Source organism: Lentinula edodes (assembly GCF_021015755.1).
Source record: "Lentinula edodes strain Le(Bin) 0899 ss11 chromosome Unknown C8R40scaffold_51, whole genome shotgun sequence".
NCBI lineage: Eukaryota > Fungi > Basidiomycota > Agaricomycetes > Agaricales > Omphalotaceae > Lentinula > Lentinula edodes.
The window spans coordinates 93913-107921 of NW_025764357.1; positions in this window are offsets into that span (position 1 = coordinate 93913).

Here is a 14009-nt window from a genome sequence, read left to right on the forward strand (position 1 = left end):
TATTCTGTATGTATAAATAGCGATCCGATGTATCTGGAATACAAGTGATTTTGGGACGACGTTGCAGTGCTAATCCGTAAAAAGGAAAGACACACTCCCGCCAGACTGAAACCTCTTCGCTAGCAGCCATTCGGGCCCGGCACTTGTGAGTATAGGAACGTCGTGTTCTGCTCCTTGTGACTGCGAGAAGTATATCCAGTTGTTGGGTATTCTTCGAACTTAGGATCAGTCGTTGGTCTTAAGGGCAAATCACGCTGTGTGGTTGTGCCAGCACATAGTTCTAGCCCTCCGTAGGGGTCTGTGTGTTTCGGTTTTAATTTACTTTGATTCAAACCCCCAATTCTTGATATACCCAAATCAATACAAACCAAAGCACAAATCGTGCTGAATCTACCTTGATCAAAGGAATATATCGAACCCTTAGAACGATTCAAATTGATTGATCAAAGCTTCGTGCTTAGCTCTCAAAGCTTTGCGGAACCTTTGCCAACGCTACCCCTTGCTATTAAATAAATTTGATAGCAGTGAACTCGCATATTGTGTATTAGATTGGTTGGTTGGAGTGCCCATTAGATTCCTTCCTTTCTCTTTCACACAAAAACGAGGCAAGCTCGTTATCTGGAGCCCACCGCGAGGGGTGGTTTTGAAGCTACATTTAGCTTGATAAATTAAATTGAACGTTTGTTTGGATTATATTTGATTATTTGGTAGAAGTGTGTTGATCTTTGTGATACCATTTCTGTGAACTGTCAACATTAGTTCATCAGGAAAACCGCGTACTTCGAAGAATTCGGAGAAAGCAGGAGTTTTGACACCGGAAGAATATCGTAAAGCAGGAGTTGTATTTGGGAGATCTACGTTCGGCACATCAGCTCGAACATCCCTATTAAATCCTACGAACGAATCCAGTCGTCCATCCTCTTCTCAAATACCGACAGAAGAATCGCGTGGAAGTTCTGTTTCTAGAGGAACAGGATCATCTATATCTCGAGGAAGACTTACATCTTTGCCGAGGAATCTGAAGAAATCTAATCTCGATCCGAAAAGAAAGAGAAAAGAAATTAATCCGATTGATATTGAAGAAGATATAATTGAATTGATTGCTCCAGAGTCAATTTCAACATCTTCTACGTCGATTGAATCAACTAGATTGATAGATACGTTACATCAGACTATCTCTCAAACAAGTAATACGATTGAACCAGTCAAAATGACTACCAATAATTATGGAATGCCTGCGTTGTCAGCTGAAGCTAAGGCTGAGATTGATAAAGCCAGTGCGAAACTTCCAAGAAAGTATAAGACAGCACCATTATTCGATATAACTGATCCAAGTCAAATGATACCATGGTTCGAAGCTACTGAAAGCATATTTGAACATGGAGGAATTACATCTGACGAGGCTAAAGTGAGATTAGCTTTAGAATGGACGTCTTATAAAACGAGACAAGCATTAAGAGTCTTTGATTCGGTGAAGAAACCGAATTGGGATCAATTTAAAAAGGATCTAAAGAATATGTTTCCGCAATCTGTAGGAGACGAAAGAGGATCTAGATTATTGCTTGAACAATTGGTCCATCAATTTAATCCAATTGATGCAGGTGAACAGGAGAAGATGAGAATCTTCAGACTCCTCTTCGATGCTGAAATGAAAAAGCTGATGGATGAACCGAAAATGATCACAAACAGTGATGCAGTAAGATTGTTCTTGGCACCTATGACTCCCGAAGTAAGGAGAGGCGTGCTAGAAACAGTTGTGAAAGATGTATCAGTTACTTCTATGTCAGATAGACGAAAGGAAGACCCTTTTAAGATTGACGAAGTAATGAATGCGGCCGAGAAGTATATGATTGGGAGTTCATTTGATAACTACTATCAAACACTTTCCATTGCTTCTTCGAGCCCACCAATTAATAACCCTAATTCATTTAGTAGGGGACACATTAATTTACCGTTTGCTGCAGATGTTCCCAAGACAGATAGGAACTATCTTCAAGCATTGAAACCCAAAGTAGAAGACGAATTTAAGGATCTTCTGGGAATTAAATTAGAAAGTTTGATCCCAAGGGAATTAACGGAGGAACAACAGCAGATGGTTGCGTTGAATAAAGACCTCATGGAGGCAAACATGAAAGAAATTAGAGCTGTGAAGTCATTACAGTCGCACTTCAAAGAAGGAGCAGACATTATGACACAGTTAATGCAGTAATGGCACAGATGGCCAAAGAAAATGCTAAAGGAATGATTAATTCGATACCACCGAGTGGTCCCTCGAATCAATCTAATAGATTTGAAAGAAATACGACACCGAGAAGTTCGAATGGAACTCAGTGGGCATGTTTCTTGTGCAAGTCGACAGATCATTTTATGAATGAATGTCCACACTTGCTGGAATTTACGAAAAGAGGTTGGATGATGCCTGAAGGAGGTGACTCGAAGCGTTACAAACTAAGAGACAACGCTAGAATGCCTCGAGACGATCCAAATGTACCTCGTTACAAGAAAATTGAACAAATGGCGAAAGACTTGGGATGGGATCGTGCTGAATCCTATTTTGCAAACATGGAAGATGACGAAGATGATAAAGTCATGGACCAGCAGATGAATCCTAACGTCAATCTAGCTGTTTGGATGACAAGAATAGAGGAACTATCAGATAGACTTGGGAATTTGGAAGCACACCGAGAAGATGATGTCCGTGTGTTCAACCAAGATAGTTCAAATGGAAAAAAATAAGTACTCCAATGAAGGAGCAGGATCGGTCCATGAGAACTTTAAGATCCAATGCTGTAGCTCCGGAGGAAAGTGAGAAAGCAAAACGAAATCAATTTAATGAAAATACGAAAAGATTAGTATTTGATGGGGTGCATATACCCAAGAAACCAGGTTTAATACCAGGGAAATTGGTTGAAACGACCAATGGAAATCAGAAAACAGTAAGATTTGAGGCTCCAAAGTCCATAGATCGGCCTTTGAAGAAGCCCTCAGTCACGATCGAAGATGTTGATGAATCTGATGACGAGGATACTATTAAATTAATTCCTTCGTCAAGACCAACGAATCAAATTAATAGCGAACATAGACCATATGATCATGTTCAACCTAGGACGTATCGTCCTATTCAAATTAATACACCTACGAAGGTACCAAGAGACCAGACGAATCAAATTGATAGTCATGGATATACTCCAGCCTATAAAATTAGGAATGAAGTCTCGAGACCAGGTGTAGAAGAAGATATAGCAAAGAAGATATTCGATGCTAAAGTTGATTTGAGTACAGAAGAATTAGCAGCTTTATCACCTGCTATCAGAAAGATTATTATGCGCAAGATACGCAATAGAACTACGTATCAACTTTATCCGAAGATGGAGAAACTGAAATTTTGGATGATCCATCTAGGGTACAGATGATTGATACATGCATTAGAATTGAGGATCTTTGGCAGGATCAGATGGATATGTTTGAAGTCCTGACTGAAAGTCGTAATGACATTCCTGTGGGATCTATAGTGCAGAAAGACATTGTGGAAAGTTTTCTACGAGACCTTTCCATTGATGATGAACGAAGGAACATTGCCATAGTTGCTAATCAGAGCGTGGCATATGAAGACCATAGTGATCATCCAGTGGTAGTAGCGAATCAATCAAATGGACTACGTGCTGTTACTCCTGAAATCAATAATAAAGATGAAGAGATTGAAAGTGTATTGGACCAAGGTTCACAGATTGTTGTGATAGACCGATTGATAGCTATAGGTCTAGGAATTACTTGGGATCCAGAATTCACGATCAGAATGCAAGATGCAAGTGGAAAATTAAACCAAACTCTTGGTTTAGTAAGAAATATTCCATTTAAATTTGGTGAAGTTACGGTGTACTTACAACTACACGTACAGAATAAAGCGCCATTTCAAGTGTTATTAGGGAGACCTTTTGACGTCTTGGTGGAAAGTGAAATTAAGACCTTTGGAAACGGAGATTCCGAGATAACAATCAGTGATCCGAACTCACACAAGAGGGTTACTGTAGGAACCTATCCTCGTGGCCAGAAAGGTCGAAACATTCAAATTAATACTTCACGATATAATGAACCAAAGAATGTAACACCTGATAGTGAAAAATCGACAGGTGAACATGATTCAAAGGGAAATTTTCATTCCTCGATGAGTTGAGTAGCGACCAAGGAGAGGATGAATACGCTATAAGCTTCCACTTTGATGAAAAGCAAAACATCGTATTAGATGGATACAAACGATGTGAACAAGAAACGTTCTCTAAGAAGGAGCTTTCTGAAGCATATGTTCTTGCATCTAGGGAACATTTGAAATCTCAAGATGAGCAAGCTGAAGAAATAATTGATTGTTACCTTAATCAAAAGACGATTGGGGATAAACAAGTATTCTGTGTATGGAGAGATGGAGTTTTAGGCGAATTTGACGATCAATTGAATAATGACCAATTCAATTTAAATCCTATAAAGTCGTTCTTCCTTCAAAATGGGAGGATCAAGCCTAAACCCATACGAAAGAAAGTTCAGAAGAGGCGATTTGTCGAACCTATACTACAAAATTTTAGTTTGGGGGAGAATTGCGATAAATCTGAATCCACAGAGACCACACAGAATCAATGTAATAACGAAAATACCTCTGAAACGATCAGAGATGATAATTGGAATAAACCTAAAAACTCTCAAAGAACTAGGAAGAGAATGGTTCGATATGAAATACTCAAAAGAGGAACTGAATCGTTCCAAAGATCTCAACCGAGTTTTGAGAAAGTAAGATATGAGTCAAGGCAACGAAAGAAAGGAAAGGCCCAGGACTCGAAGGACAAGAAGGAGAATGTTCAGGCAGATGTAGTGACTGAACCTCCAACAAACAAACTTGAAGAACGTATTAAATTGAATCAGCAGGATAGATCTCCTATCAATTTAATAGATGAAACGAATAAACAAGTAGATAATGAAGCCATAGGAGTCGAGAAACCAATCAACTTGAATACAGAAGAAGTGTTTACGAAGTATAAACCAGTTGATAAAAAGGTTAACCCTATAAAGGCAACGTTACCAGATGAATTTCGAATTGAAAGACACATTCATGGTGATCCGTTATTGGAATTACCTGAATTGTCGAAACATCCTAAACCGTTTGCTCCTACGGGAAGATATACGGAAGAAAGGAAAGAGATTATAGATAAGAATCATCCTGAAGGATTTTTATGGAACAAGAAAGAGATCTTATGCACGAAATGATGTGTAAACAGGAAGCAGGTTTTGCTTGGGAACCAAGTGAAGCTGGGACCTTTAAAAATGAATTCTTTCCACCTGTGAAAGTACCTGTAATTCCACATGAACCGTGGGTTGAAAGGAATATACCTATTCCGCCAGGTATCTTCGAGGATGTGTGCAAAATAATTAAAAGTAAAATTGACTCAGGAATATACGAACCATCGAATGCTAGTTATCGTTCGAAATGGTTCTGTGTCATTAAGAAAGATGGCAAGAGTCTACGATTAGTACATAGTTTGGAACCTTTGAATAAGGTTACCATCCAACACTCGGGTGTACCTCCTGCAACTGCAGATCTAGCAAGATCCTTCAGTGGAAGATCTTGTGGAGGAACCTTAGATCTATATGTTGGATATGATGAACGAGAATTAGATCAATTGTCTAGAGACATGACGACGTTTCAAACGCCGTATGGACCACATAGGTTAGTAAAACTACCTATGGGGTGGACGAATTCTGTACCTATATTTCACGATGATGTGACATATATTCTACGAGATGAAATACCACACGTAACAATTCCTTACATTGATGATGTACCTGTAAAGGGACCATCAACTCGATATGAATTACCAGAAGGAGGTTACGAAACTATTCCAGAAAATCCTGGAATTAGACGATTTGTTTGGGAACATTTCCAAAACATGAATAGAGTAATACAACGAATGAAATATGCAGGTGGAACCTTCAGTGGAACCAAAGCGTTTCTTTGTTGTGAGGAAACAATTGTCGTAGGACATAGATGTACCTATGAAGGCAGTATGCCCGAAGAACATATTGCTCAAGTAGTCCTAGAATGGCCTTCATGTCGTGATAAGACTGAGGTTCGAGCATTCTTAGGGACTGCAAGTCAATTGAGAATGTTCATTGCGAACTTTGCTAAGAAAGCAGCTCCTTTGACTAAGTTGACAAGTAACGTTCCATTTGAATGGAATGAAAAATGTGACAAAGCAATGGACGAATTAAAGGATGGAATCCGAGACTGTCCAGCTTTGAGACCAATTAATTTTGATTGGGATGTTTACTTAGCAGTGGATACCTCTTACAAAGCTGTGGGATGGTATATCTATCAAATTGATCCGACTGAAAAGAAGAAGTTTTTCAATTACTTTGGATCAATGACTTTGAATGAACGTGAAGCACGATTCTCGCAATCTAAGAGAGAATTGTATGGCTTGAAATTAGCATTGGAAGCTAGTTATTATCATGTCTATGGATGTAGACGTTTAACAGTTGAAACCGATGCAAGTTATATTAAAGGCATGTTAGACAATCCTAGTTGTGGTCCTAATGCAACCATAAACCGTTGGATTGAGCATGTACGAAACTATCACTTTACATTAATCCATGTAAAAGGTGCAACCCATGGTCCTGATGGATTATCACGAATCACACCTGGTGGATGGCAAACAAAGCGTCCAGAAGTAAATCCAGACGATTACGTTGATGAGGATGGTGGGGAACCAATTAATTTTATTATGGGAGATGGGGAAACGGAAGAGCCGTATCAATTTGATGACTTCAAAGATCAAATTGACCCTAGAAGTGGTTACTTATACGAAACAGCTCAAGAAGCTGATGATATTGAATTAGATGTACAAGAAGCTCTAGATGAAGAGCGTAGCTACGAGATTCGTAGGAACCACATGTTGGAATCCAAAGACGCAACATGTGAAGTCTTCAGTAGGAATTTGTTCCCTACTTTTGACGAGGAATTTGTACAAAATAATCCGTACCCAGAAGCACATAGATCTTCTGAGGGTAATAGATTAGACGAATTAATTCCTTTGATTGGGAAGTACTTGTCGAACCCATCAGATGAATCCCTGGGTGAAATGTCACAAGATGAACGGATTAAATTTATTAGATTGATTAAAAAGTTTCAGGTGGACGACCAAGGAAGGTTGTACCATAGGAATACTGATCAACCTGATCAACCACAATTAGTGGTGGAAAAAGAAAAGCGTATGCACATGTTGAATAGTGCACATGATTGTTTAGGACATAAAGGTAGTCTTTGCAACGAATGATTTCTTGCAGAAACGATTCTGGTGGCCTGACATATATAAAGACGTGGAATGGTATGTGAGATCATGTAAGGAGTGTCAAAATAGACAGATGAAGCTGTTGAAAGCACCTCCTACTTTGATGCATACACCTTCATTGTTTCAGAAGGTACATGTCGATACAATGATAATGTCGATTCCGTCTAATGGATGTAAATACATCATTCATGGAAGGGATTCACTGTCTTCGTGGTCTGAGGCCCGGGCAGTAAAACATGAAAATGCTAGAACTTTAGGAGAATGGTTCTTTGACGATATAATTTGTCGTTGGGGATGTCCTGAAGAAGTGGTGACCGATAATGCAGGTCAAATGAAAAACATGCTAGCTTGGTTAGAAGAGAAGTATGGAATTAAAGGATTAAGAATTTCCGCTTACAACTCTCAAGCTAATGGAAAGATTGAGAGAGCGCATTTGGACATACGCCAGGCTTTAATTAAAGCAACTGGTGGAGATGTATCTAAATGGTTCTACTTTTTGAAAATGATACTATGGGCGGATAGAGTAACACCGAGACGTGGTCTAGGTTGTTCTCCGTATTTCCTGGTAACAGGAGCTGAACCGTTGCTTCCCTTTGATATAGTGGAATCAACTTGGTTGGTGAATCCACCTAATAGAATCTTAACTAGAGATGAATTAATTGGATATCGTGCTCAAGCTCTGTCGAAACATAACTCATTCATTGAGAAAGTACGACGTAGAGTAGATGCAAATAAAGTTGCAGAGCTACGAAGATTCGAACGAAAATATAGACATACAATTAAAAATTGGGATTTCAAACCAGGTCAATTGGTCCAGGTTAGGAATTCTGGAATTGAAAAGAGTTTGGACAGAAAGATGTATCCAAGATATAGAGGACCTATGGTCGTAATCAGACGGACTAAGGGTGGCTCTTATATCATTGCTGAAATGGATGGGACAGTACTCAAAGAAAAGGTCGGAGCCTTCAGAGTATTGCCGCATTTCACGCGAAATGAACCAATTGAATTGCCAAACAATATCCACGAACTTATCGACTTAACTGCCGAACAATTAGATTTAATGGTAGAAGACGAAGATGAATATTGGATGACACCAGAAAATGATTACATATTCGATGCCATACCGCATCTGAGACTATCAGATACTGACTCTGACGAAGAACTCAGTGAGGGAGAGGATCAATAATTAGATTGAAACTCTAGGTGATATACTGTTACAAACGAACATCATAAAATGAATGGCGATGGTAAGATGATGCATCTACTATACAGCTGTGATGGCGTAAAGACAGTAGGCATGGAAATAACGAATACGAATGGAAGAAACCATGTAAAGACAGTGGGTCAACACGAACAACTGTTTTTATAATATATATGGGTTTTAAACGAATGCATCTAAATGATGATGTATTAATTTAAATGAAAATCAATCAGATGGATTGCAGACCTAGGCAGAGACGTGTCCTTTGTCTTCCATCATAGGAGTAACACCACGAGTGAATGGAGTAGTGGCTCGTTCGACGGCCTTAGGGACTGGAACAGCCATCTCTGTAGGAGTGACGACGGTGTCCTCAGAACCAGTGGTGGGAATACTCTGAGCAGTAGCGAAACTTGCGTCAGAAACAGAAGAGTCTGAGCCAGAGTCTTGGCGACTTTTCAAAATGCTGCAAGCTTCGTCCGCAATTACCTTGGCGATACGTGCACGAGTTGCATAGGTCTTGACCAGGTTTGCGTTAAATTCGAATTCAGCTGCCTGAAAGTTGAGTGTAGCAGCAATGAATTTGGTACTTTGCGACTCAAGAGGAGCTGGTGGAGTATCGAGATTAGAAGATACGACTTGAGCAAGAGCATGATTGATATGCTTGCTATGGGTCACTAAATCACGAAATAAGAATCCATTTGAAACGGATTTGAATTAAATTGATTCACCTTTATCTTCAGCGAGGCACGACATACAGTTAGAAGAAACATGACTGTCAGCGTGGCAATGAACCTTGCTGAGACGAGGAGAAACATCGTTCACAGCAGACTTTTCTTCCTTATTGGAACCTTTGTTGGAACCAGTGGTGGGATAAGGAGTGCTGCGACGATTCTACGACATAGAATGAGTCGTGGTTACAGAACATGATAACATTTTAACTCACCTTGATAAAAGAGAGAGTAGGCTTCTGTTTGAAACTGCGTTCAGTTCCAGACACCAACTCATCTTCGGAGGCTGAGTTCATCTAAACGAAATTGATAAATCAAATTAATTAAGATTGGATCTGAAGATGTACCTCGACATCAGAGTCGAAACGAACAGATCTAGGTTCACGTTTGACGTCACGAGAGGAAGCAAACCTAGTAGCTTTCTTCTTGGACTTCCTGATAAAACGAGAATTATCGGAACGAGTAGACGCCTCGTGATCCGAATGAACTGAACGAGCACGATCGAGGAGGCGATTCCTGACGAAAGTGTTCTGAAAAGACTATTAATGTAAACAGTCACGAATGAAATTGATACATACACGAGCATCATTGGCAAAAGCCATGAACTTAAGATGTTGCTCGAAGTGAGAATCACTGACGATGTCAGGAAACAGTTTGTGCCCGAGACACAAAGTATCGATAATGCTCTGACGAGCAGTCAAGTTAGAAATCTGTCTAACATGACTACGAAGTGTAACAGGCTTTTCCTGGTAATAAACGATTTAAATTAATACGTATCAATTAAATTGAATGAAGAATACATACCAAGAGATCATGAAGATACTCGGTAGACCGACGAAGGACAGAAATTGTTGCCTTGTCGGGATTGTTCGTCTTCTTGCCTTTGTACGAAGCAAGTAGCTGCTGCAAAGCACCCAAGTGGGGCTCAGCAACTCGAGCAATGTCAAGATCCTTCTTGTGATGAATAGGCATGCTAGGATGAACGATAATGGATGTTGCTGGAACTTTGTATGGAATAAGAGCTCGACTGAGTTCGACTAATGCAAGTCGACTTGGACGAATGGCATATTGATAGTCAATTGGCCTGAGCTTTTATACCGAAACAGTGAAATCAAGCTCCTGACCAAATTAGGACAACTGAGGACAGTTGGATTCTTTAGTTTGGGGGAGGAGGATATCGATTTGATTGATAATTTACAAAATTTCAATTAGACTAATAGTTTTGCAATTAGATTGAATGGTATTGCGAACAAAGTGACCCAGAATTGATCAAAGTGATCATACAGAAGGTCAAAATAAGCGGAATGAGTAAAGAAACTGCGCTTTGAACCTGAAAGTGGAGTTGAGAATACCTCCTGACGTTGTTATGATCAACGGCGAACGAAGATCGACTTGAGCACTCAGGACAATGAAGACAGTAAAGTCTTGCGGTCCTGATCTCGCATGAAAATTCATGCCAGGATCCGGAATGGAGTCTTACTTTGAACCCCTATCCAAAGGTGGAACTCAGAATTGGTTCGATAATTCGCAAGCACTCATTCAGATTAAAACATGAATTGAGTAAACAAAGCATTGAGAGAAGAGAAAATGTATCTACTCATTCAAATTAATAGGAATGAGCAAGGGCAGCTCCTCAATCAAAGTAAATGGGATAAACCAAGTATTTGTCTAGAACTTAGTTTCACTCATTCAAATTAATATGAAAGTGAGCATAAAAGCTCGTAAATTGATATATACAAGATAGCAGTAAAGCTATCCACAACTAAAGCGATAGGTAAGCGTACCTACAAGAAATACAAGAAAAAACAAAAAGATATTAGACTAATAATCTAATAAATGAAATGGTCTCGAGCGACCGGTGGTCCTGAAAAGGTCCATAGATGAGATGTTGGGTCCGGAGACCCGTAAAAACGACATGACCGCGAGTGGTCAGCTATGATAAGATATTGGGCATGAGAGCCTGTCTGTCCGTGTATGACTAGATGGAAAATAAAATAAAAATAATAGAAATGAACGCCCCGAAGACCCCAAGATCCAAGCTTTGAAAGCATAAGCAAACTCAGATCCCCTTTTCAGGAGCTAGAGTCGACTCAGTCAAACTTTCAATCTGGGGAAGGTCCAATTCAGTTTGAATCGGACTTCCCTCAGATAAGCTTACAAGATCTCCGACCCCTGAAGCCTTCTGAACTACAGTAATTGGAGGGGAGCCTTGAGGGTCAAGGGTCTCCGAAACCTCGACAGCAGCTTCTAGGGGCTGAGAGGCGTCTACCAGATGTCCGTCCACGGTTACTGTTGCCGAGGTAGCGCCAGAATGGATGCTACGGAGTAGATCGATCCATTCGGCAGGTGTCCGATTATCAAACTTCAACCCATTCAGATTGAATGGGCTGGACCATTGAAAGAGGGTGGCCAGAAGAGTCCAATCTTCAATGGAAATAGATTCACGTTGAGGCTCGGCAGCCTTAAGGGCTTCGAGGACAACAATTGGATCTTGACCAGCCTGTTGTAGATCCAGGAAAGATCGCAGGAAGGACTGGCGGGCCTGATCGAATAAGGCACCTAGCCCGTCCAGCTGCATACGAAGTTCCTGTGTACGTCGGAGGGAGCTCGTCAAGTCTGCATGAATAAAAATTAAAAGGAAAGAATTAATAAATAAATCATAAGAAAAACAACTTACTGAGAGTGCTGCTTGTGGTGGCAACATGAAGCGCATTGAGTGCGTTCATAGCCAGGTCCACGTCCAGCGAGCACATACACTTGAGGCTCCGAGAGGAGCATGACTCGCATTTGAGCCCTGGCAAGCGAGAAGCGTTCGGATTGAACTCTCCTCGGGACAGGGCAGAAACACAAGCTTGAGCCGGAATTGAAGGCTACAAAAACAAATTAAATTGATTAAATGAATATAAAAGGATAAAGATCTTACATCACGAATGGAACGGTTAATTTGCAGTAAATCCTGCATCGTAAAGCTGGCCTTTTGGGTAGTCAAAATAACACCTAAATCGAGGAACTCGGGGTTCACATCGAATATAGGGTTTTGACGCTGCAAAGGCGCGCTATTCTATTCAAATTAATACGAATGAATTAGATTAAATGAGATAAGAATAAGTTGGAAACTCACTCGGGCGTGTTCAATCCGTTTGAAAGGAGTAAAGCCTTCCACCGAGTCTCCTGGCAATTTCAGACGACCCTGCTCATCGATGAGCAGGGCGGGACGGAAAGTTGATGCTTTGGGAGCGGCAGGGGCGGATTTCGAAGACTTAAGACGTTTTGAGGGTGGAGACACCACCTCCTCCTCTGTATCGGACTCTTCGACATCCAAGACCTCCATCTGACGTGCTTTTCCTTTTGCTGCCTGACGGAGGCGGGGGGGAAGCCGGACGCGTTTAATTTGATATGAGGGAGTCGCCAATTCTTCTGACTCAGGAGAAACCCGGGATTCCTCCACCACTTTGACAGTGGTTTTGGACCGAGCGGTCACCTTGGGTTTCGGAACAGGCTTCTCTACCTTCTTCTTTGAAGAAGAAGCTTTGGGAAGTATGGGACGATCTTCTTTAAGAGGCGATTTAACATTGGAACGTCGGTCTACTGAAAAGGAGAAAAAGGAAATTAGATTAATTGAAAGTATGACGATGTGAAATACGAACGAATGGTGGAAGCATCAGCCATAAGGCTGGTCAATTCACGTTTACGCTTGTTGCGTTTGGGAGGGGCCACCGACTGGTTCTCTTCAGAAGACTCAAAGAATCCTCTACGGGTGAAGGCACCCGAGGGCCTCCAGGAAGTAAACGTGTCTCCATCATTGAAGAACGGAGTGAAACGAATGGATCTAAATCCTTGGGAGAGGCAAGACGCATCATCGCACTGCCTTCTCGAAATCGAAGACAAAAAGGGATAGGGATAACAGGGAACTGTTTGAAATCGGGAGGACCCTACAATCAAGAATGAGAAACTGAATTAATAAAACGGGACAAACGCACCAAAAAGGATGACTGGTGATTAAAGGGAATACCCCATTGTTGCTCAAGACTGTCTCGAAGGAAGGCAGGGAGACGTTGAAATAGTCCGTCAGCCGTCCGGAGTACATGCTCCGCAAACAAAGGACAGTTGGCGCGCCCAATCCAAAAATCGTGAATATAAGTCTAGATGAATTAATCCGAATAAGAAGGATTAAATAAAGAAGAAAAACAAAGGAGGCGTACTAGAAAAGGTGCTGCCTCTTCGAAGGCATTAAAAGCTTCTCCCGAATCCAAAGAATCAGACGCCTCAAGTAAAGGATGTAAGATCTGAGTAATCATGCGTGCGGAACAAAACAGATCCAGTCCAGAAGCAACTGATAACTACGCGAAGAGCCGGGAGGAAGCAGAATGGAACCAAGGCTGAAGGATATGAAAAAGCAGGGAAAGGTTTAGAACTATCGTGGTCAGGGCGAATTCTGTGAATCGAGGATGGGAGGAGAATAATCTCCCTCCGAAAGGCGTTGAAACAAATCGCTCTCGAAAAAAAGTGGTTGCGATGACTTTGATTTGAGACCAGCTATTAATTCCTGAGCTTCCGCGAGTGAGGCAGGAAGTAGTGTGGTAGAGGCTGAAGATCGAGTTTGACTCGAGGAGGAAGCCATTTTGAATGACACGAACGAGATGAAAGAAGAATAAAGAAGGGAAGAAAACGGACTTCAACGAAAATTTGTTGAACCCCGTGCCCCGAACCAAATAAACGTACACAACGAATCAGTGCGTACGTCAG